Here is a 10,333-nt window from a genome sequence, read left to right on the forward strand (position 1 = left end):
TAGGGATTATATCATGATTTTTCACTTAATGAATTGGAATCATCTAGTCCAGTGTTTTCCAAACTGCATGTCATGAACTATTAGTGTGCCGTGAAATCAATTTAGTGGTTGCAGGTAAACAATGACATAGAATAAAATACACTACAGCATACCAGAGTGCACCCACATTGTAAGATTTAAGGGTTAATTTGCAAAACTGATATTTTTATATAGAAAAGCATGTTTCTGTATATGTATAAATATGCATACTGCACTTAATATGAAATGTATTTTTCAGTATGAGTAGCAGTCGTAGAAGCTTGAAACCTATTGACTGAGTCCTCCCATTTTTCAGATGAGGAAATTGAAAGAGGCTGACTCCCAGTTGATTTGAGTGGGTCTCCTAGGGGTAGCTTATCTATCAACAAACAAGTCTCTCTCTTGTTAAGAATTTTGTTTTGATCACCTATACATCTTATACATTCTCTGCCCCATACTTTAAAATTTCTATATTTTTGTCAGAAGGAATTGGGTCAAAGATACTGATTCTGGGGAAGATGAGTCTTCACTGAGCCTCTGAGCACCTTGCCTGTGGGTTGGTTGGTACTTGTGATACCAAGTGGAAAAGAACAGAACCTCTCTCTATCGATAAGCCCAGTTATTTTTCATAGGTTCAGTCAGGTGGAAAGTTGGAACAATAACCTGATATATTTCATCAATAGTTGCAGGTAATTTTACTAACTTCTACCACTTGTTTCAGTTCAGTTCCACAAATATTTATTGAGCTCTTGTTTTGTGCCAGGTATTTTGCCAGCACTTACCTTCTCCTCTATGGAGAATAAATATTCAGACACTTAAATTGATCCCTCACTTTGCTTGTGGGATATCCCTTCAGATTTACTGAAGTACAAGATATTTTGGGATTGTTTGCCAAAGATAATAGAGATGTAGCTCCATGTTTTATAACAAAATATGCCACTTTGGAAATCTATTATGCTTTATCTGGAAATGTTCCTGGTGTCTTGAACTCAACCTTTCACTCGTTAGGAAGTCGTGCAGTGAAAAGTTCATGTAGAATGTTTTTCTCTATCTTGCTTTCGTAACACATTTATTTTTATTGAACTTTCTCCCTGTTGCTATTTAAAAGTGTCGGTTCTGCACTAAAAGCTGATGGAGGTTTTTAATTTTTTTTAAAAATTTTTCTCTGACTATCTGAGAATCAAGGCAACAGGACCAAGGGGTCCCACTGGCTGGATGCCCTGTGGGGTTTTGTTCTTCCCATGTTGTTGCTGTTTCTTGTTTGCCTTTCTGTGTGGCAGTTCCTGAAGGTAGTGTTCTGTTTTCTGTCTTTCCTTCTTTTGTTTTTAAAGTGTTTGTGCAAAGTGTATTATTTGGTTTAGTTTGGTTATTAGTTGAATATTGACCACACAAGTCATTTCCTGAGTCAGTTACAGCATCAGGGAGTAGTCCCCAGATGGCACCACGAGCCTGCTTTTTCTTGATGGTTCTCAGTACAAAGAGGAGGGATACCCAGTAGGTCCAAGGCAATGGAGGGAGATCGAAAACCAGAGCCTGATCTTGTCAGTGGGAAGACAAAAGTACCTCTTTTCTTTTTTAAATTCTCAATCTTTAAAATCTCTGCTAATTTGAAAGTGAAACATGATAGTCTGTAGTCACTTTTACTTGTTTTCTTGACTTGTAGTGATTTTGAACATTTTTTCCACATAAATGCTAGAATTTCTTCCCCTATGCTGAATTTGTTTGTGCCCTTTGCCCAGTTTTCTTTTAGGTTGTTCTCTTTTGTTACTGATTGGTAAGAGCTTTTTGTATATTACTGAAATTATTTTTCTATTATAGTAAAATATATATCATAAAATTTACCATTTTAACCCTTTCTGAGTATACACTTTAGTGACATTAAGTACCTTCACATTTTTGTGCAACCATCACCAATATTCATCTTCAGAACTTTTCCATCATCCCAAAGTAAACAACAACAACAACAACAACAAAACATGGTTAGATGCCACAGAGTAGGTGGCTATGTCTTAACCATGTGTTATGCAGGCCCAAGGACCTCTTTCATCCCTGGCAAGAGGACTGCTAAGCTTTTCTCCTTTCACACAACACTAGAAAAACTTCTTGAATGATATAATCCCCTAATTGTTTTTCTGGATCCAGAGCTTCCTTGATTATTGCTACTTCACTTTAAAAGATGTATTCATATATTAAATAAGCAGACGAAAAGCTTTTGTCATATGACCATCTTACTGAGCAAGTTCTATTCTGTCGAGTCTTTGTAGTTCTTCCACTTTTTATTTAATCTACTGGTTTTTGATGTTTTCCTTGCCTGCCAATGTGGTATTTCCAGCTGTGCATGGAAATTAATTTTCTATTTGAATAGTCAATTCCAGGAAACTATCTATTAAGGTTATAGGAGGCAAAGAGAATGTTGTTTTACAAGTTTTTTTCTGGTATTCTTGGCATTATAAGGGGGGGAAAAGTTGATCTAAGAGTTCATGATTGGCAGTTTATTTTTGTTTTTAACTAATATTATTTAAGTATAAATAAAATAAACTTTGCCACTGATAATAGAAGTGCTCAATAATAGAATGTGTATGGCACTGAAAACTTATCCTCCATTTAACAAAACCATTCTAAATGGATCTTTCATGCACTCTGAAACCTTTTTTGGATGATAGATCCCTTTGTGTATCTGACTGGTTCTATGGAATCTCAAAATCTAAGGTCCATCGAATCTTATCCAAAACCCTAGGGGCCAGGTATGTTTTGGAACTGAGAATTTATAAGATTTTAAAAAGGTAGTATGGAGCACATACTCAGTGTTACATGTTATGTAACCTTTAATGGGATCTGGGACAACTACTCATAATAAAAACAATTAATATTCCTGCAGTGAAATTCATAGATATTGATGCTAAATGAGATGAAGACAATAAACAGCCTCATGTCTTTCTAGGCTAGTTTTTGTTGCTAGATGAGCTTAGATTTATTGCCACATGAGTTATGGAAAATCTTTGTTGTTTGGGATCATGGATAAGGAATGAACAGCATTTCACCTGTGCTTTAGGGACTGCCAGCTGCCTCGGTTAGAAGTGGCTTGGCTGCATCCTCTAGCCGTGCTGATTCTCCTTGGGCCCATTCAAATTGTGGACTTAGCATTATCAGTATTACAGACATGTTTTTGCTTCTGGGGCTCTACCTAATACTCAGTTATTCTTCTGCTGAATTTAATCTCTTGTTTTTCAGCCATTCTGTGCCTGGGTTCTGATCCTTTATACCAGTATATTTATCATTTTGGTAAATGTCTCATTACATATATATATATTTTTTTCAGTGTCTCTATTCCTTTTCATTGGTTATTTTCAGTTTTTGAAATGCCTTTTCCACTCCTCCTCCTGTTAAATTTATCCCCTACCACATTGTTCTACTATTTAGATTCTACAGCTTAGATTTTCCCTCTGTTAAATTACTTGTATTCTCTTAGAGTTTTGTACCTTTGTTATAGCATGAAATACATTGCTCCATAATTATTTGAATAATTATCTATCTCTCACATGAAACTGTAAGGTCCTTGAGAGTAGTACCTCTCTGTATATCCATTGCTTTACACATCACAGATTCAAAGATTTTCAGCCCAAGATAAATAGAAGGTATGTATTTGGAGGCCGTAGGGTGAGACTTGGGACTAGGGAGAGAGGAATGTACAACAGAAATAAAACAGTACAAGACAGAGTAGTTTAGAGTAAGCTAAACATCTGTTTAGCTTAAATGCATATGAGGTTTAGAAAATTAAAAGATATTTATATGGTTTGTAGAATTAGGAAAACTTCAAAAAGGAGTTGAAGCTGGAGACAAATCTTAGCAGGTAGATGGGATTGGGGTAGGCAGAGAAGAATGCACAGTGCTTTCCAGAAAAGGAGAGTATGTTGAGTAGAGAAAGGGCATTGATGAGTGAAGAACATACTTTACTATTGGCCACTTATAATGTAAGTTCTGGTTTAGGAGATTGATGGAAGAAACAGGTCAGTGAGGCAGGTAGGGCTGGATTATATAGAACAATATATTATAAGGAAAAGAATTGGATCTATTTAGAGTAAGATGCCATTGTGAGTTAAGGAATAGAACAAGAATGATATGATGAAAACAACATTTTTGATAATAAGTGTATCCACAGTGTACCCAGTGATACATGAACTAAAGGATGGGACGGGGCTGTTTTACATCCTTCTGCTGGAAACCAGTAGGAGAGCATAAGGACCTGAACTGAGATAATGGTAGTGAGAGTGAGAATAAAGAGTGTGAAACTTTTGCAAAGTAAAACCGTAGTGTGATGATTCATCTTTTGTGTCAATTTGACTGAGCCACTGGGTGCTGAGATATTTGGTCAAACATTATTCTGGGTGTTTCTCTGAGGGTGTTTTTTGATAAGATTAAAATTTGAATCTGTAGACTGAGTAAAGCAGATTGAACCTCTGTAATATGACTGGGCCTCATGCAGTTTGTTGAAGGCCTGAGTAGAATAAAAGTCTCACCTCCCCCAGATGAGAGAGAATTCTGTCTGACAGCCTTCACACTGGAACCTTAGTTCTTCCTGATTTTATAGCAGCTTGCTGGCCTTGACACACTAACTGGGACATCAGTGAACTCTGCAGATTTTGGACTCACCGGCCCCCATATTGTGTGAGCCAATCTCTTATATAATAAATCTTTGTTTCTCTGGAGAACCTTGACTAATACACATAGGATATAGAGACTGACTAGATAATGGGAGCCACAGGTGAGTTAAAGGTGACTTAAAATTTAGGACTCAGAATTCTGGAGAATAATAATAGTAGGAATAGGAATGGGGAAATTGAAAATAGGAAGTCAGTTTTGAGGGAGAATATGTTTGGTTTTGGTTTTGTTGGCTGTGAAGTGAAATTGGGGATTTAAGTGAAGTTATTTTAAGCGGCTGCAGTAACTTAGGCAGCTTGTATGGGTTAGACTGGGTGTGGCATCTTGAAATCATCTGCAAGCAGGTGAACCAGAAGCCAGTTGACAGAACAAAGTCCACAGGGCAGTGAGAGAGAGAAGCCCAGGGTAAGGATTTGAGGCTCTCCAGGAAGGAATTACGGCTAGAGGAAAAGATGAGTCAGTGTACAGAAAACTAGTTGTTACCAGAGTTCAGTCTTGACACTGGTTTGTCTGTCTCACGCACTAGAACGCGAGTCCTATGAGGGCAACTATTTACCCACTTCTGTTTCCCCAGCTTTAAATGTTGTTCTTCAAATACTCAAGATCTCTGGACATTGCTTTTACTTTTATTTTTCACTTTAAATGAAGACTGAAACAGGAATTAGGAATCTTTGCTCTAATCTTGACTTGGCATTTAAGTAGATGTTTAGAGTCATGCTTCACCTTTTAATTCCTGGAATTTTAATTTCCTTTTATAAAAATGTGAAGGTTGGTTTAAGAATTTTTAGGATTCCTTACAGATGAATAATACTGAGAAAATAACTATATGTCAAAAAGTTGTTCTAAGCTGCAGAAGTAGCGTTGAGTAAATTCAGAAAATAAATGAAAATTTATAGCTAATCTTCTTTGTCACCTATGTTTTTGAAGTTTTTATTAATTTCAGTCAAAATATTGTAACATATATGAAATGAATCAAAGCTTTTTTTTTTTTTTGCAGATCTCTAGAACTTATTCATCTAGTGTAACTGAAACTTTATATTCCTTCTAATAGTTCTCTGTTGCCTATGGGACAATGGAGGACATATTGAAATTCAAGACTCTGCATTATCTTGTCTTTAACTGTCTCACATTATTTTTTTTTTTAAACATCTTTATTGGAGTATAACTGCTTTACAGTAGTGTGTTAGTTTCTGCTTTATAACACACTGAATCAGTTATACATATATATACGTTCCCATTTCTCTTCCCTCTTGCATCTCCTTCCCTCCCACCCTCCCTATCCCACCCCTCTAGGTGGTCACAAAGCACCGAGCTGATCTCCCTGTGCCATGCGGCTGCTTCCCACTAATTATCTGTTTTACGTTTGGCAGTGTATATATGTCCATGCCACTCTCTCACTTTGTCACAGCTTACCTTTTCCCCTCCCCATTTCCTCAAGTCCATTCTCTAGTAGGTCTGTGTCTTTATTCCCGTCTTGCCCCTAGGTTCTTAATTAACTTTTTTTTTCTTAGATTGCATATGTATGTGTTAGCATACAGTATTTGTTTTTCTCTTTCTGACTTACTTCACTTTGTATGACAGACTTTAGGTCCATCCACCTCACTACAAGTAACTCAGTTTCGTTTCTTTTTATGGCTGAGTAATATTCCATTATATATATATGTGCCACATCTTCTTTATCCATTCATCTGTTGATGGACACTTAGGTTGCTTCCATGTCCTGGCTATTGTAAATGGAGCTGCAATGACCATTTTGGTACATGGCTCTTTTTGAATTATGGTTTTCTCAGGGTATATGCCCAGTAGTAGGATTGCTGGGTCGTATGGTAGTTCTATGTTTAGTTTTTTAAGGAACCTCCATACTGTTCTCCATATTGGCTGTACCAATTCACATTCCTGCCAGCAGTGCAAGAGTGTTCCCTTTTCTCCATACCCTCTCCAGCATGTATTGTTTCTAGATTTTTTGATGGTGGCCATTCTGACCAGAGTGAGATGATATCTCATTGTAGTTTTGATTTGCATTTCTCTAATGATTAATGATGTTGCGCATCCTTTCGTGTGTTTGTTGGCAATCTGTTTATCTTCTTTGGAGAAATGTCTTATTTAGGTCTTCTGCCCATTTTTGGATTGGGTTGTTTGTTTTTGTTATTGAGCTGCATGAGCCGGTTGTAAATTTTGGAGATTGATCCTTTGTCAGTTGCTTCATTTGCAAATATTTTCTCCCATTCTGAGGGTTGTCTTCTCGTCTTGTTTATGGTTTCCTTTGCTGTCCAAAAGCTTTTAAGTTTCATTACGTCACATTTGTTTATTTTTGTTTTTATTTCCATTTCTCTAGGAGGTGGGTCTAAAAGGATCTTGTGGTGATTTATGTCATAGAGTGTTCTGCCTATGTTATCCTCTAAGAGTTTGATAGTGTCTGGCCATATATTTAGGTCTTTAATCCATTTTGAGTTTATTTTTGTGTATGGTGTTGGGGAGTGTTCTAATTTCATTCTTTTACATGTATCTGTCCAGTTTTCCAGCACCACTTATTGAAGAGGCTGTCTTTCTCCACTGTATACTCTTTCCTCCTTTATCAAAGATAATGTGACCATATGTGCATGGGGTTATCTCTAGGCTTTCTGTCATGTTCCATTGATCTATATTTCTGTTTTTGTGCCAGTACCATACTGTCTTGATTCCTGTAGCTTTGTAGTATAGTCGAAATCAGGGAGCCTGATTCCTCCATCTCCGTTTTTCTTTCTCAAGTTTGCTTTGGCTACTCGGCGTCTTTTGTGTTTCCATACAAATTGTGAAATTTTTTGTTCTAGTTCTGTGAAAAATGCCAGTGGTAGTTTGATAGGGATTGCATTGAATCTGTAGATTGCTTTGGGTAGTACAGTCATTTTCACAATGTTGATTCTTCCAATCCAAGAACATGGTCTATCTCTCCATCTATTTGTATCATCTTTAATTTCTTTCATCAATGTAATATAATTTTCTGCATACAGGTCTTTTGTCTCCTTAGGTAGGTTTATTCCTAGATATTTTATTCTTTTTGTTGCAGTGGTAAATGGGAATGTTTCCTTAATTTCACTTCCAGAGTATTCATCATTAGTGTATAGGAATGCTAGAGATTTCTGTCCATTAATTTTGTATCCTGCTACTTTACCAAATTCATTGATTGGCTCTAGTAGTTTTCTGGTAGCATCTTTGGGATTCTCTATGTATAGTATCATGTCATCTGCAAACAGTGACAGCTTTACTTCTTTTCCAATTTGTATTCCTTTTGTTTCTTTTTCTTCTCTGATTGCTGTGGCTAAAACTTCCAAAACTATGTTGAATAAGAGTGGTAAGAGTGGGCAACCTTGTCTTGTTCCTGATCTTAGTGGAAATGGTTTCAGTTTTTCACCATTGAGGATGTTGTTGGCTGTTGGTTTGTCATATATGGCCTTTATTATGGTGAGGTAAGTTCCCTCTATGCCTACTTTCTGCAGGGTTTTTATCATAAATGGGTGTTGAACTTTGTCGAAAGCTTTTTATGCATGTATTGAGATGATCATATGGTTTTTCTCCTTCAGTTTGTTAATATGATGTATCACGTTGATTGATTTGCATATATTGAAGAATCCTTGCATTCCTGGGATAATCCCCACTTGATCATGGTGTATGATCCTTTTAATGTGCTGTTAGATTCTGTTTGCTAGTATTTTGTTGAGGATTTTTGCATTTATGTTCATCAGCGATATTGGCCTGTAGTTTTCTTACTTTGTGACATCTTTGTCTGGTTTTGCTATCAGGCTGATGGTGGCCTCGTAGCATGAGTGTGGGAGTGTTTCTCCCTCTGCTATGTTTTGGAAGAGTTTGAGAAGGATAGGTGTTAGCTCTTCTCTAAATGTTTTATAGAATTCGCCTGTGATCCATCTGGTCCTGGGCTTTTGTTTATTGGAAGATTTTTAATCACACTTTCAATTTCAGTGCTTGTGATTGGACTGTTTATATTTTCTATTTCTTCCTGGTTCAGTCTCGGAAGGTTGTGCATTTCTAAGAATTTGTCCATTTCTTCCAGGTTGTCCATTTTATTGTCATAGAGTTGCTTGTAGTAATCTCTCATGATCCTTTGTATTTCTGCAATGTCAGTTGTTACTTCTCCTTTTTCATTTCTAATTCTATTGATTTCAGTCTTGTCCCTGTTTTTCTTGATGAATCTAGCTAATGGTTTATCAATTTTGTTTCTCTTCTCAAAGAAGCAGCTTTTAGTTCTATTGATCTTTGCTATTGTTTCCTTCATTTCTTTTTCATTTATTTCTGATCTGATCTTTATGATTTCTTTCCTTCTGCTAACTTTGGGTTTTTTTAAAATTCTTTCTCTAATTGCTTTAGGTGTAAGGTTGGGTTGTTTATTTGAGATGTTTCTTGTTTCTTAAGGTAGGATTGTATTGCTATAAACTTCCCTCTTAGGACTGCTTTTGCTGCATCCCAAAGGTTTTGGGTCATTGTGTTTTCGTTGTCATTTGTTTCTAGGTATTTTTTGATTTCTTCTTTGATTTCTTCAGAGATCTCCTGGTTATTAAGTAGTGTATTGTTTAGCCTCCATGTGTTTGTATTTTTTACAGATTTTTCCTGTAATTGATATCTAGTCTCATAGCGTTATGGTCGGAAAAGATACTTGATATGATTTCAATTTTCTTAACTTTACCAAGGCTTAATTTGTGACCCAAGAGGTGATCTATCCTGGAAAATGTTCCATGAGCACTTGAGAATAATGTGTATTCTGTTGTTTTTGGATGGAATGTCCTATAAATATCAATTAAGTCCATCTTGTTTAATGTATCATTTAAAGCTTGTGTTTCCTGATTTATTTTCATTTTGGATAACCTGTCCATTAAAGTGGGGTGAAGTGGGGTGTTAAGGTGAAGTGGGGTGTTAATGTCCCCTACTGTGATGGTGTTACTGTTGATGAAGTGGAGTGTTAAAGTGGGTGAAGTGAAGTGGGGTGTTAAAATCCCCTACTATGATGGTGTTACTGTCGATTTCCCCTTTTATGGCTGTTAGTATTTGCCTTATGTATTGTGGTGCTCCTATGTTGGGTGCATAAATATTTACAGTTGTTATATCTTCTTCTTGGATTGATCCCTTGATCATTATGTAGTGTCCTTCTTTGTCTCTTGTAATCGTCTTTATTTTACAGTCTATTTTGTCTGATATGAGAATTGCTCCTCCAGCTTTCTTTTAATTCCCATTTGCATGGAATATCTTTTTCCGTCCCCTCAGTTTCAGTCTGTATGTGCTTCTAGGTCTGAAGTGGGTCTCTTGTAGACAGGATATTTATGGGTCTTGTTTTTGTATCCATTCAGCCAGTCTATGTCGTTTGGTTGGAGCATTTAATCCATTTACATTTAAGGTAATTATCGATATGTATGTTCCTATTACCATTTTCTTAATTGTTTTCTGTTTGTTATTGTAGGTCTTTTCCTTCTCTTGTGTTTCCTGCCTGGAGAAGTTCCTTTAGCATTTGTTGTAAAGCTGGTTTGGTGGTGCTGAATTCTCTTAGCTCTTTGTTGTCTGTAAAGGTTTTAATTTCTCCGTCAAATCTGAATGAGATCCTTGCTGGGTAGAGTAAACTTGGTTGTAGGTTTTTCCCTTTCATCACTTTAATATGTCCTGCCACTCCCTT

At 36.5% G+C, this 10,333-nt stretch overlaps 1 non-coding gene across 1 annotated transcript; it reads right to left on the reverse strand.

The window, feature by feature from the left end:
- Window positions 1–1,986: 1,986 nt before the first annotated feature.
- Window positions 1,987–2,109, reverse strand: LOC113618601 (U6atac minor spliceosomal RNA). Its single transcript, XR_003432041.1, has one exon. It is a non-coding gene; the product is annotated as a U6atac minor spliceosomal RNA (small nuclear RNA).
- Between the last annotated feature and the right edge of the window lie 8,224 nt (window positions 2,110–10,333).

The sequence above is a fragment of the Aethalodelphis obliquidens genome, unplaced genomic scaffold (genome assembly GCF_003676395.1).
Source record: "Aethalodelphis obliquidens isolate GAN/ISIS:26980383/991018 unplaced genomic scaffold, ASM367639v1 scaffold5, whole genome shotgun sequence".
Lineage (NCBI taxonomy): Eukaryota > Metazoa > Chordata > Mammalia > Artiodactyla > Delphinidae > Aethalodelphis > Aethalodelphis obliquidens.